The sequence below is a fragment of the Bacillus rossius genome, chromosome 1, assembly GCF_032445375.1.
Source record: "Bacillus rossius redtenbacheri isolate Brsri chromosome 1, Brsri_v3, whole genome shotgun sequence".
Taxonomy (NCBI): Eukaryota; Metazoa; Arthropoda; class Insecta; order Phasmatodea; family Bacillidae; genus Bacillus; species Bacillus rossius.
Window position 1 is genome coordinate 261487024 of NC_086330.1, and position 14162 is coordinate 261501185.

Below are 14162 nucleotides of genomic sequence, written 5' to 3' on the forward strand. Positions count from 1 at the left end.
GACTTCATCCGACCGCTAACGACTATGTAGTCGCTTGGTATAAGGGATGCTATCCCTCAAGTCAATCCTAGTAGATTAGTCTGTCTGCATAGTTTAATTATTTGCCTTCGAAATTTTTTCTCTTTAAATGTTATCATGAAGAAATCATCCGCGTCCTGCCGCGCAATTCGCGAGCTCCAGACCCTGGCTGACTCCACGACTGCAGCGTGCTGGGCAACTCCCCTGTTTTGACAGGGTCGATGACAGGGAGAGACTGATTGCTCCCATCTCGTGGCCCCCCCCCCCTCCTGTTCCGTGGGTCACATTAGAAGAAACGTTTCTACTACCCGACGTGATCGTTTGAAGACCCAGGGTGGTAATGTAAATTCAACATTTCCCCCTTACCTAGCTACGAACTATCTTAAGCGGATGACCAACCCACCAGCGACCAGTGTCTTCCTCAAGAAAATGTAGAACGAATAGAACTAATTATCAATGTAATCATCGGATCCATCCAATTTTGGGTGTGAAACTCATAATGCAAATGTTTATATTTCAAACTAAGAATGTAAATTGTTTTAAATAATCGCGGGCCGGCCCATTTTCGTTTTTCTTTTTGTTAATCTTTGAAACTTGTTAAAATCTTTTGTATGTAAAGTAATGGAAACAAAATAATTCATCAGGGCAAATAAAACAGAGAAACTATAGATCAAGTTAATCGTGTAGTTCTTATTTATTGATTTTAACGATCCACACCAACTTCCTCCTTGCTTGTTACAGGAAGTTCCTAAATTTTGTTTGTTCCCCACCTCGTGCCGCCTCTGGTAAATTTATTTATTTAACTTATTTTTTGAATCCAGCAAGTTTCCAAGGCTCTTTTTAATTAATTCAAAACAATTCAATTTTGAGGCACGAGGGGTGTTACAACTTGGTAGCAGAGCGTGGTTTCCTTGGTCTATAGGCATACCTGAATAATATAAGCATATCTAAACTAAAAAGAAAAGTACAAAAAAAATTTTTTAAATTAATTTTTGATAATAGCAATTTTGTAATAATATTGTAAACTGATCGCTGGTACACCCCGTAGTTATGTTGAGTTATAATTTTAAAATTTATCTTGAGTTAAATTCCCGTGTGGACTTAGGCTAGCGCGTAGTGCGCGAGACGTCCTTCAGCCAGCCAGCTGTCCCTCCCCCACCGCACGTTCCCGAACGTGCTGTTGACAAGGCCGTAGACATCCCCCCCTCCCCTGCACACCGGGCGACCGGCGGTGTTATCATATCTCGTTCGTGTCTGAGGCTCGCGCGGACACACACACACACACACACCCCTTGTTCCCGCAAGTCCCGGAGGTCGCTTACCTCTGAGAGAGACGCCAACAGACGTACCAACTTATTCGTCTGCCGGCAGCAATAGTTAACTTTTTGTATTCTGGGCACATACTTCCGACCCGTCGGAGCAACTACGATATTATTAAGCTAAGTTAAATTAAGAGTGTCTTGTGTAGAATTTAAGGTACTGTTTCAACCATAGTTTTAAGCCTTTGTTGATTGACCAATCAACGTAAATTTTTGTATATGTTTTGCTGTCCTCGTAAGACTGGACCAAGCTCCACCTACGAAAGGGACACAATGCTCACGCCGGAGTATCTCCTCCGTGACGAGCTGGAGTACGAACTCCGATTTCGAGGTTTGTCAATCCTCGGTAACATGGGCATGCTCCGGAGAAGATTCCGAGCTGCGTGTGCCGAAGAAATTCAACCACAAGTCACTAATCTCGCTGACTTGGACTCTTTGGAGGAATTTAACTGTGTTTGTAGTAAATTTCAGGAACTCCGCAGTTACACTAATTCTGTACGAGACGAGACAAATAGAAACAACATCTTACGTGCGCTAACTTGCTTGAGTCATATTGGCACGAGATTTACCAACCTCACAATAGTAGCCACCAAAAAATTAAATGGGATCTACCAAAAGGAGATCGAAAAATGTAGGCAACAGATTCCTGGTCTAAATTTCCAATTGCGGAGCAAACTAGCCGCAATCGACCAAAGAATACTTGAACCCGTAGAGGCAGTGGCAGGAGGAGTAACTGACAGTCAAGTACAGGAACCCCCAAAACAAATGCACCCTGGAGACAGCCCAGTCCCTACCCCACCTCCTTTACCCTCCCCACCACCCTCACCCCCAGTGACATCACGTCGCCGGGCATTGACTTCGACATTCACACCATCTCATTTTCCATCTGCGACTGTCATGGCGACTGGTACTCACCCGAGCACCAATGTCACCTTCGCCTATCCTATGCATTCGCTCTCAGCTCATCCTGTTTACATGCCCCAACCCATGTACCTACCCTCCACCTCACCCGCCATTTTCAACCCCTATCATGAATTCCGGTCAGCCTTCTCATCCCTCCATACCTCTCCGGAAGCCCTTCCCACCTCCTCGGCCAGTGGAAGGTCAGTTTCGCCACTGATAGCCTTTCCTTCCACCCTGGCAGCTACGCTACCACAACCAGCCCCTGTGCACCCTGGTGGCAGGATAGAATCACAACTTCCTTACCCCAGCCCCGCCACCACATACCTGCCATTGGGCCCGCAGGTATACCAACTTCAAAACCAAACTCAACCCCCACCAGTCACACCTCACGCCTCTAATCTAGCACCGAACCCAGTACCTGTGGTTCCTACCTTCAATCAGACAACTGGAGGTAGTTTTTACGCTAAGATACCAAAACCCGTTGAAAGACTGCTGGCTAATTTTAAGGAAACCACAGGGTTGGAGCCCAGGAGCCTAATCGACTTCCTAAAGAATTTGTTCAAAATCAAATAAAAGGCAAACCTTCCAGACAGGGAACTCCTAGAAGTTATTTTCCCCTTTACACAACCACCCTTGAGCGAGCGAGTGACGCTCGCCATTGAGCAAAATTATTCTTTTGACCAATTTCACGAAGATATTCTAAATTATTTTATTCCAGCCCGTTTGATGACCAATATCAGGTTGGAATGGTACAACAGGCTACAACAAAGAAATGAAGCCTTACCTAATTACATAGCAGACATCAAACTAGCCGCTCAAATTCTTCGGTTGCGAGTGTCTGAGAGTGAGATAGTCTCTAACATACTTGATGGAATTAACCCTCAAGAAAGATCGCGGGCAGTTTTTCAGGCCCGACCACAAAATTTTGCTGAGCTTGATCGCTTGTGCATCTCCAACACAAATGTAGAATACGCAGACCACCAGCGAAATCGAGAAGCTAATGTCTACGCCCACAACAATACCAGAATAACAGAAAATAAGCAGCAGTATTATAACAAAAATTCGCAACACAAAAACAGCAATGAACAAGTCGCTAAGCCTCAAAATAAAGATGAACGGATACCTGTCTGCAGGTACTGCAAAAAACCCGGGCACTACATTGAACAGTGTCGCGCAAAAAACTATCGCCCAAACTATCAAAATTCGCGTGATTCAAAAAACGTGTAAATCGCTGGCCAGAAAAAATTCTTTCTGAGCCAGCCGCCCAAACAACAGTTAGAAATTTTTCCCTTCATACCGGCCCTAATGCCAAATTCGACCAAAAACTACAACAAAACACAGCTTCCCCACACAGAAAAAAAAATAAACTAAGAAAACAAAAACAAAGGCGAGCTAAGAAAGACAAAGCTCGTCAAGACAAGCCAACGGAAAACTGTAACACGTTTAGGCCTATGTGCAGACGATGTAATTGTCCGCGAACCACGGACAAAAGAACATGTCATAATATTCTAGCTAATATACCCACAGTTTTGCCCTACGCCAACACAATAATTGGAAAACAAGAAGTTCCAGGCCTAATAGATACTGGATCCGTGCGATCATTCGTGTCAGGCCAGCTATTCAGGAAATTACAACAAGACCGTTTGACTCAAAAGGTAGAGCCAATAAAAATAAAGTGTTTTACAGCTGCTGAACAGCCTTTGAAGGTAAATCGTATTGTTTTTGTTAAAGTAAAAATCTATTTGTTTTCTTGGTCTTTCCCATTCTTAGTAGCAGATGATTTGGCCACAGATTTAATTTTTGGTTCCGATTTTATTGCAAAAACAGGCATGATAATTGATTTGAAAGCACGAAGAATTCACTTTAAATTTAACAACCAAGTTTTTGTTTCTTTTGTGTCACCTGACGCAAAATGTCAGAGCAAAGTAAATGCCATTCACACAGAGGCTAAAGGTGATAATAACATTTCACTAACCCATCTTAACTTTGAACAGAAACGAGAAATAGAGAAGTTATGCAGTAACTTTCCCGACGTTTTGAGTGAAAAATTAGGGCGCACCCATCTCACCCAATATGAAATTAAGCTTTTGGACAAAACCCTAGTTAGGTGTCACCCTTACCAATTATTAGGACCTAAAATGCAGATAATGCGGGATCACATACAAAATTTATTGGACAAAGATGTTATCGAACCTTCCACTTCCAGTTTCGCCTCCCCGGCATTTTTAGTACCCAAGGACCAAGGCCAAGGTCACCGCATGGTGGTCGATTTCCGCCGCGTGAATCGGCAAATTGAAGTAGAGATGACGCCATTACCAGACCTAAATTCGGCATGTCACTGGTTTAGTAAAGCCAAATTTTTCAGTGTGTTTGACCTAAATTCGGCCTATCATCAAATACCACTAACACCAGAGTCAAAACACGTCACAAGTTTCTGCGTTTCGTGGAATCTGTATCAATACAAGGTAGTACCCTTTGGCCTAGCCACAGGCGCCCAAGTGTTAACACGCCTTCTAGACCAAATTTTCAGCGACATGAAATTCAAATTTGTTTTTAATTATCTTGATGATGTTGTTGTTTATTCAGAATCTTTTGAAGAGCATATGGCTCATTTGCAAGAAGTCCTTAAGCGACTACGTAAATCCGGCCTCACTGTTAATACAAAGAAGGTGAAATTTGCAGTGCAGGAAATTTCTTTCCTCGGACACCTGATTTCAAGTCGAGGAGTGACCATTGACCCTAATCGCACACAAGCGATAAAGGATTTCCAACCCCCTAAAGATGCTAAGGGCATTTCCAGGTTTATTGGCATGGCAAATTTTTACGCCAAATTCATACCTAACTTTGCTGAGCATGCAGCACCACTGAATGCTCTACGTAAAAAAAATTCCGTTTTCAATTGGGGTCCAGAACAGGACAAAGCTTTTGATTTTCTAAAACATGCAATAGCTAGCCCTCCAGTACTTAGAATGGCTGATTTCAGTAAACCTTTTATTTTGCAAACCGATGCATCCAGTGTGGCCATTGGGGCCGTGTTGTCACAAGAATTCGATGGCTGCAGGCAACCTATAGCTTTCGCCTCCCGCACCCTAACACACCAGGAGAGGAAAGCCTCCTCGGTATACGAACTTGAGTGCCTTGCCGTAGTTTTCGGCATAGATAAGTTCCGGCCCTATTTGGAACACAAAGAATTCCTACTAGAAACCGACAACCAGGCCCTTGCTTGGCTTCTAGCCCATCCGAAGCAACTAGGTAAATTAGGTCGGTGGATTGTAAAAATTGCTTCTCTCAAATTCAGCATCCAACATATTCGTGGTTCACAGAACATCGTGGCAGATACTCTTTCTCGAATGTTCGAGAACCCTTCCAACTCCGAGATTCAGGAAAACAATCCTATGGCCTGCCACGCATTGCTCACAGATTCTCCGCTAGCCTTTTCGGATTTACGACCCGCAACTTTCTGACATAATTGCGCAAATAAACTCAGGTTCACCCCCAAAATACCACAAACTATCTAAGGGAATTCTTTATCGAAGAACTCAGCAATGTAAGAATTTTAAAATAGCCTTACCTCAAAATCTCAGGGACATGATTTTTCAATATTATCACTCATCACCTTTAGGTGCACATTTAGGCATTTTCAAAACTATTGAAAACATCCACAAGCATTTCATCTGGGATGGAATGCATAAAGACATAACCCAGAGGGTCAAATTATGCAAGTTGTGCAATTTGAGCAAACCTGCCCAGAAAAAACAATTCGGATTTTTGAGTTCCGATGTGGCCGAAAGGCCCATGCAAAAACTTTTCATTGATTTTGTGGGACCCTTCCCAAGGTCAAAAGACGGAAATTCAATGCTTCTAGTATGCGTAGATGCATTCTCAAAATTTGTGTGGCTAATCCCTGTTAGAAGAGCCACGGCCGAAATCACCATTCGAGCCCTCCAAAATTATATTTTCAAAATATCCGGGGTACCTTCCATTATTGTTTCCGATAATGCCACAAACTTTAAATCGACTCAGTTCAAAAACATGTGTTTTTCACACGGGATTCAGCATGTGACCACGACTCCCTACTACCCCCAGCCTTCGCATGCGGAGTGTTTCAACCGAAACCTCCGGTCTGCCTTAATAGCATTCCATGCGAACTCGCAGGATAGGTGGGATTCCAATCTCGTGTGGTTGCAAATGGCTTTCAATTCCGCCAGACATGAAAGTCACAAAACAACACCGTTTGAACTCATGTTTACATACCAGCCCAACACCCCACTCTCTAATCAATGGACGTTAAAAGAGTTACTGCCATACGACCCCAGGAACATTAAGGAAGTCTGGAGTAGAGCTCGTAAAAACCTGAACTTGGCCCACGAGGCAAGCAGGCAAAAATATAACAAAAAACGCTATCCCAATCCCTACAGAGTAGGAGATTTAGTGTTGTGCAGAGCACACACACTCAGCAAGGCGATCGACAAGAGGTCAGCCAAGCTTTCATATCATTGGAATGGCCCCTGGCAGATCCAGCGATACCTCACGCCAGTCACGGTCGCGTTAGTGGACCCCAGCTCCGGCGAATATCGCGCGCGCTCACACATTTCTCAGTTGAAGAAAGTACACCCCAACCTAAAATGAGGGCACTCTTCACTGTGTTTCTTTATACAAGGAACAGCGTTCCTACTACGGCATGCCATACTCAACCAACGTGTTGATATAAAAAAAAAAAACCTAGGTCATAATCATAAGTAAAATAAAAATCCATGGTACTAGTTTATAAGAAATTTAGGTTAAGAAGTGTTACACTAAGTTGTCTAGTTTAAAGGGGCGCCCCTAATTCAATAAGTTATCTGTAAGTTTTAGACTTTATTTAAACACGTAAGAATTGTTAGCCATTGTAAGTAGTTTACTACAGTAGATCCTGGTACAGGGTAAGTTTTTGGAACCCAGGTTTTTGGTGGCTCAAGTGGGCCACCCTGACTCCGTCTTTCAGGGGGGAAGTATGTGCCATTAATTAGTAATTTCGACACGATATATTTTAAATTTTTATTATGATTTTAATTTTTTTTGTGTGGAAATTTTATTTGCTCTACTATAGTGTGATTTTACTTTGTTAGTCTGGTGTACTCCTCTGAGTTAAACTTTGTCTCAGTGCTCTGAAGCCCCTTTCCCATCGGCGTATCGGATATTTTGCTGGCCTAATCCCTGACTGGCAGACAGCTTACCATTTCCCCCGCTTCAGTCACGCCTCAAGCCTGTAATATCATTTCTCTTCGTGACCCTAACTGCATAGACAAGCCTGTAGCTTGCAAACGACCAGTTCTCAGAGACGAGTTGAGATTGGCCTCTTTCATCACGTATTAGTGTTATGTTCGCCCCTCTGCAGCCACGACGGGGCGTAGATTCCCAGCAGCGTTGCATTTTACCCTCCCCCCCCCCCCTTCTCAGTTCCAAGTAAGACCAATGACCGGTCGTAACCCCCTGGGCAACAGTGACCCTCCTCAAGGTCTACTCGCAAAAATGAGTGCGCTAAAACTGATCACAAGCACTACCTAGCGACCAAGTCGCGAACTTCTCCGCTAGCCTACCCTCTAGGGCGCCAGAGAGCAGCACCTGCTTTCCCTTGAGTTATATGGACGCCAGGCGCGAGTCGATTGTTTTCAACTCAGACCCCTCCGACAGAGTTCTCTACTGTCGCCCAGTGATGCCAACTTCAAATCTCCTGCCAGAGTTTTTTTTTCCGCCCCCTTTCGGGCAAGTTCGGAATCTTTCGGCGGCCCAGACCTCCCTCCACCTGTAAGAGCCGGCGGGCACTTTTAATTACGAGACACGGTTTGCCGCGACACAGATCTACTCGCGTCGCGTCTGCAGACAGATCTCCAGCGAGTATCGGCGAATCGGCAGACTCTGCAAGACTTTATCCGACCGCTAACGACTATGTAGTCGCTTGGTATAAGGGATGCTATCCCTCAAGTCAATCCTAGTAGATTAGTCTGTCTGCATAGTTTAATTATTTGCCTTCGAAATTTTTTCTCTTTAAATGTTATCATGAAGAAATCATCCGCGTCCTGCCGCGCAATTCGCGAGCTCCAGACCCTGGCTGACTCCACGACTGCAGCATGCTGGGCAACTCCCCTGTTTTGACAGGGTCGATGACAGGGAGAGACTGATTGCTCCCATCTCGTGGCCCCCCCCCCCTCCTGTTCCGTGGGTCACATTAGAAGAAACGTTTCTACTACCCGACGTGATCGTTTGAAGACCCCGGGTGGTAATGTAAATTCAACATTTCCCCCTTACCTAGCTACGAACTATCTTAAGCGGATGACCAACCCACCAGCGACCAGTGTCTTCCTCAAGAAAATGTAGAACGAATAGAACTAATTATCAATGTAATCATCGGATCCATCCAATTTTGGGTGTGAAACTCATAATGCAAATGTTTATATTTCAAACTAAGAATGTAAATTGTTTTAAATAATCGCGGGCCGGCCCATTTTCGTTTTTCTTTTTGTTAATCTTTGAAACTTGTTAAAATCTTTTGTATGTAAAGTAATGGAAACAAAATAATTCATCAGGGCAAATAAAACAGGGAAACTATAGATCAAGTTAATCGTGTAGTTCTTATTTATTGATTTTAACGATCCACACCAACTTCCTCCTTGCTTGTTACAGGAAGTTCCTAAATTTTGTTTGTTCCCCACCTCGTGCCGCCTCTGGTAAATTTATTTATTTAACTTATTTTTTGTATCCAGCAAGTTTCCAAGGCTCTTTTTAATTAATTCAAAACAATTCAATTTTGAGGCACGAGGGGTGTTACAACAGGAAACCCCTTCCACGACACTAAGGGCGGCTTGCAGAGTCGTTCCGAGAATTCTCCGAGTGCGAGTGGAGTTTGAGTGGAGGAATTTTCATTGCACAGTCGAGAACGGAGTAAAAACGAAGTAATATCCGAATGAAACCGAGTAAAAACGAAGGATAGTTGGAGTATACGCGCAACCACACTCCGAGGGCCCTCGGAGTGAAATATGGAAAAAAATTCAAGATGGCTGCATTATAAGAACCAATTGTTGTGGAATTTCTTGATTTAATTGATGAAGTATTTCTAGAAAATGAAGAAAGAAACGTTGCCAGGGACCCACGTCGGTATTTGAGGGATTTTAAAAATCCACTGGAGTGGTTTAGTGACGTGCTGTTCAGACGACGATATCGTTTTACCAAGGATCTTGTTCGGCATCACATTCTGCCTTTGCTAGTGTTTGAAGAACCACGGAGTCGTCGAGGATTACCGCTACCGCCTGTCCTGCAGCTGCTAATTGCCTTGCGATTTTACGCAACAGGCACTTTCCAGGTAAGCAGTCAGAAATCATAGTTACTAACCAATACCTTTTGTTTACAATAATACCATCTCTCACTCTTTGCCTAGGTTAGCCGATTGTGCACTTCAGTATGTGGTGTTTAATTTGTGGTTTGCATAGGCACATATCGGTGCAATGTGAAATACTATTTACAGATGGTGGCAGGCGAGTTAACAGGCGTTAGCGAGTCCACAGTTTCCCGAATTATCAGACGTATCTCTGTCGGTTTAGCGCAACATACTCTACATCTGATACGGTTTCCCACTGGCGATGAATTTCGATTGAACAAGCTACGATTTTAACACTTTCCCGGTGTTACAGGAGTGACTGCACCCACATAAAAATCAAAAGCCCCGGTGGTGCTCGGGGGGAAGTATACAGGTAGGTAGGTAAACATTGTTAAGGCATGTTGAAACATGTTTCGTGACAGACCTTAATATGAAATGTGAACTGTGAGATAAATTGAAATAATTTGTCTAGTTTGTATTTATTTCAATATTTAATACAATATTCATGTTAGCACATAGTTCTTTCATGTAGGTAGCTTGATTGTAAAGTATTTCAATTTGTCAAGAGCATTTTCTTGAATCTGGTAATTCTAAAAGCCACCCTTTATTATGTAAAATTAAAATCCTCAAATTATTGTGTCAATTTCCTGACATATTTTATTATCAAATTAAATTGATACCTTACGTAGCTTTGAGTATTTTATAGCTTTTACAAGTTGTAAGGATGTGTGTATGATATTAAGAAAAAGGTCTGTTTTGCAAGGTTAGGTTCATGTAAATAACCTGGAAATAGTGTTATTGGTTAAGTCACCTACATGGTAATTATTCCATATCACCTTACCAAGTTCATTCCTTGGCTTTGAATTCATCATTTGGTACATAATGCTGTTTTAAATTACTATGTCAAAAGATCCTTGACATTAAATCTAGAATTTTGCTATACAAACAAATTATGTCTCTGGTCTTGTGGAAATGCCTTTTTTGTGTGTGTTGATACACACACACACACATATATATATTAGATCATAATTAATTGTTACATGACAAGTGTTTTTTTTTGTCCATTACCTAGTGACATAGTAATTAAAAACAGCAAACTTCAATTATCTAAGGATCAATGTATACAGGATCCTGCCATCAGGATCAAAGTAAAAACTTGGATATGTGATACAGAACTTAAACCTCATACTATCCATTCTTTCTAATGTATAGCATTGTTAACATAGCTAACCAACTGTTCACTTGTATTCATGATTTGTTGACATGGCCAATGTAACCAACTGATCTCACCATTTACACTAATATTTGTGTAGGTACATAAGGTGTAATAGTATGTTCTAAAAGTATGATTTTAAGAAAATGTAAATGTGAGGAAATATTTAAAAAAAAAAAGTGGAATTGTAAGTTTTTTTTACTGAAAACAGACTGTTCTTCAGAATAACATCAAATTGTTGGTGGACAGGTGTGACATTCGCTCCAATCTTTGCTCAGGGAAGCATAATGTGCCTTACTCAAATTATTCCAGTAGTGGGAGTGGCACTTTCTGGTATATGTTTAGACTTTATACACATATATAAATAGCTGTCACAATTGTATGTACTACTAGTAACTAGAAAAACATGGTTAGTTTGAAACAATTTGTGTTTATGATATTCTTGAAATGTTCTCTAGCTTATTCGAAGATGGGCGTGTGCAGGGACTGCTGCTGGGAGACAGTGGTTACCCACAGTTGCCATACCTGTTCACGTACAGATGCAGAGCAGAGGTATGACATATTTCATAACAACACTAACAGCATTTTTATAGCTGCAAGTGTGATTAAATTAAATAATGTGAAATACATATAATATATTGTTTTCAATTGTGTCATAACTGGACTAATCTCCATATACTAACTCTTAAAGCTCGCAACAAAATTTGTTGCTCCAACACCTTAGCTTTACTCATTTCTAAACTTCAACGTAATTGTTTTGGCAAAGTAAAATATGGTGCAAATAGACTCCAGCAAAGTTTTGTAGTGCAAACATCTATTATTGTAAAACCACCAAGCAAGGGAGAAACATTTTCTTCTACAGCCAGATCGTTATTGTTATGAACATATTTTCAATTATTGTTAATTTAATGTTACATTTTGGAAATTATATTAGATAGTTAATCTATACATACAAATATATGTTTACACACACACACACACACGCACACACACACATATAAATATATATAAATATATATATATATATGGTATTAATACATTCTTTGAAAGTTATTTGCACTAGGGAAGATTAATTTAAAACTTTTGTGACATTCGCCATTGCTGGTTTCAACTGTGATATTAAGGTTGTCTCTATTGATTACAGTGTGAACCAGCATGTTTTACATGTGTATAATGTACATATTATGTGTAGTAATGATACACATTAAGGTAATCACACAGGTACTCATGGCTCATGTTCGGACGAGGAATCTGGTGGAAAGGATGTTCAGTGTTTGGAAGCAGCGCTTTCCCTGCTTGCAGCTTGTTTTACGAAACAAGCTGCAGACAACAGCAGCTATCATTGTTGCCTGTGCCATTTGTCACAACATTGGTATCAGGCACAATGATTATGTGGAAGAAGCTGAGCTGCAAGTGAGAAGTGTTTTGTTATATATTATTAATTAGTATTGGCGACACCTGGGATTTCTTCCCTGTAACTTAGTGTATTATTTGCAAATGAAGTGCATAAAACAAATACTTGTTCAGTTTGTGAATTGCAATGATGTTTATTACATATTACTTCCTCTTTGAAAATACAAATGCTTTTGTACCTATAATGTGATATATAAACAGCTATAAAATAGGAACACTGCACAAATATTTAAACAGGCAATGGCAATAAACATTGAAGCCAACTAGACATCTTGGCAGCCAAGGTCTACTGGCGAAATCCACCTGAAGAAATCTGCAAATGAGGGGCTCGACTGGTGCTACATTACAGAAGGCAAACCATAGCATGCCAGATGAAAAGCTTTTTGCTGTATTTTTCTGATGGTGTCTTCTGTTGTTTGTACACAACTTGCGTGTGTATATGTGTGTGAGAGAGTGCGTGCGTGTAAAAGAAGTATGTTTTATAATGGAAATAAAGCTAAGGTAGAGACCATTTACACTATAGTAATGATAATGTACCTATAAACAATTATTGCCTGCATTGTAATATATTGATTGGTTTGTTACAGGCCAACAATGATGTGCCAATCCCACCAGTTCCTCTTCGACCTGGGCGCGCCATGGCCATCAGGAACGAGTTCATCATCCGGCATTTCAATTAGCTGTATTGAAATGATTTTTACACACATTGTTTTACGTGTGTTTTTTAATTCAGTGACCATGATCGTACCGTTTAATATTAGGTTTGTTTGGCTGGAATGAATATTTTATGATTTTTGCACTCATTGTTATGGCTACTTATGAATAATTCAATGATATATCTTCATTTGTTGCTAAGCCATTCCATTGCATTTCCTTTAATCCTTCACATACCTACAGGCCCTGGCATTTTGTTTCCAACTTGTAAACAAATTTCAATTAAATTAAGAAATTTTACATGAACTTTCTAATAATGCAGCCTTTTACAAATGTCTGAGTAAAGAAGTACATTTGTTTATATTTTTGCTTTTTGATTCTTTTGTATTTTAACTTGATGAAATAGGTAATGTTTTGTTAAAAGTATTATTGTGCAAACATATTTATGTTGTCTCAAGTTTCATTTTGTTCACTTACCTATGATATAGGATTGTATTGCAGGATCTTATTTCATTTTACTTTTGTTTAGTCAAAATGGTTTATATCTTAAGAAAGAAAAGTAATATCAAATATATTTGTTTAAAAACATGTAGATATACAGGTGTGGTGAAAATAGGTAGGAAACTGTGAATTCAACTATGTATTATGCAAAAACATTGGGAATCAGTGGGTAAAAACTGGTTTCATGATTGAAATACTCTCAATGTGTTGGGTAAGAATGTTTCCAAATAAAACATTGAAAATTATTTGATTGTTTTGCAGTTCCTGTTGCTGCCGCCAGTCGTGGCTCCACTCAAGTGCTCGGTGCTGCGAGTTCCAGCCCCTCGTGTGCCAGCTGTGTGTGCAGAGCAGTCAGTGGGCTTGCATCCTCGGTGGGCATGACCAGGAACATTCATACATTCAGGAATTACATCATATTGAAGATAATTTATTATTTAATGATTTTGCATGTTATTTAGACAAACACATTTCAGGGAAATTGTGAGCAAACTTTGCCTAGGCTTGTATTAAGCACTCATGTGGTTTACCACTGAACTACCCTTGTTTGTTTAAAAAAAATAACAATATTCTTCTACAATGTTTTTTATTTTTGACAAGAAGGGTAAAGTTATGAACTTATAAATGCATTGCCAAAAGCAAAGATTTTACATTTTAAAATTTTCCTTGTTACAGTTGTTTTAATTGTTTAATAATCATGCATTAATACATAACAAGATAATATCAAGAAATATTGTTATGGAACCTATTGAACTATAACATTTTAATGTATATATATAATTGATTGTGT

At 40.4% G+C, this 14162-nt stretch overlaps 1 long non-coding RNA gene across 1 annotated transcript; it reads left to right on the forward strand.

The window, feature by feature from the left end:
- Window positions 1–9296: 9296 nt before the first annotated feature.
- LOC134530038 (uncharacterized) lies at window positions 9297–12931 on the forward strand. Its single transcript, XR_010074763.1, has 4 exons — window positions 9297–9579; window positions 9742–9967; window positions 11266–11359; window positions 12808–12931. It is a non-coding gene; the product is annotated as an uncharacterized LOC134530038 (long non-coding RNA).
- The last annotated feature ends 1231 nt before the right edge of the window (window positions 12932–14162 follow it).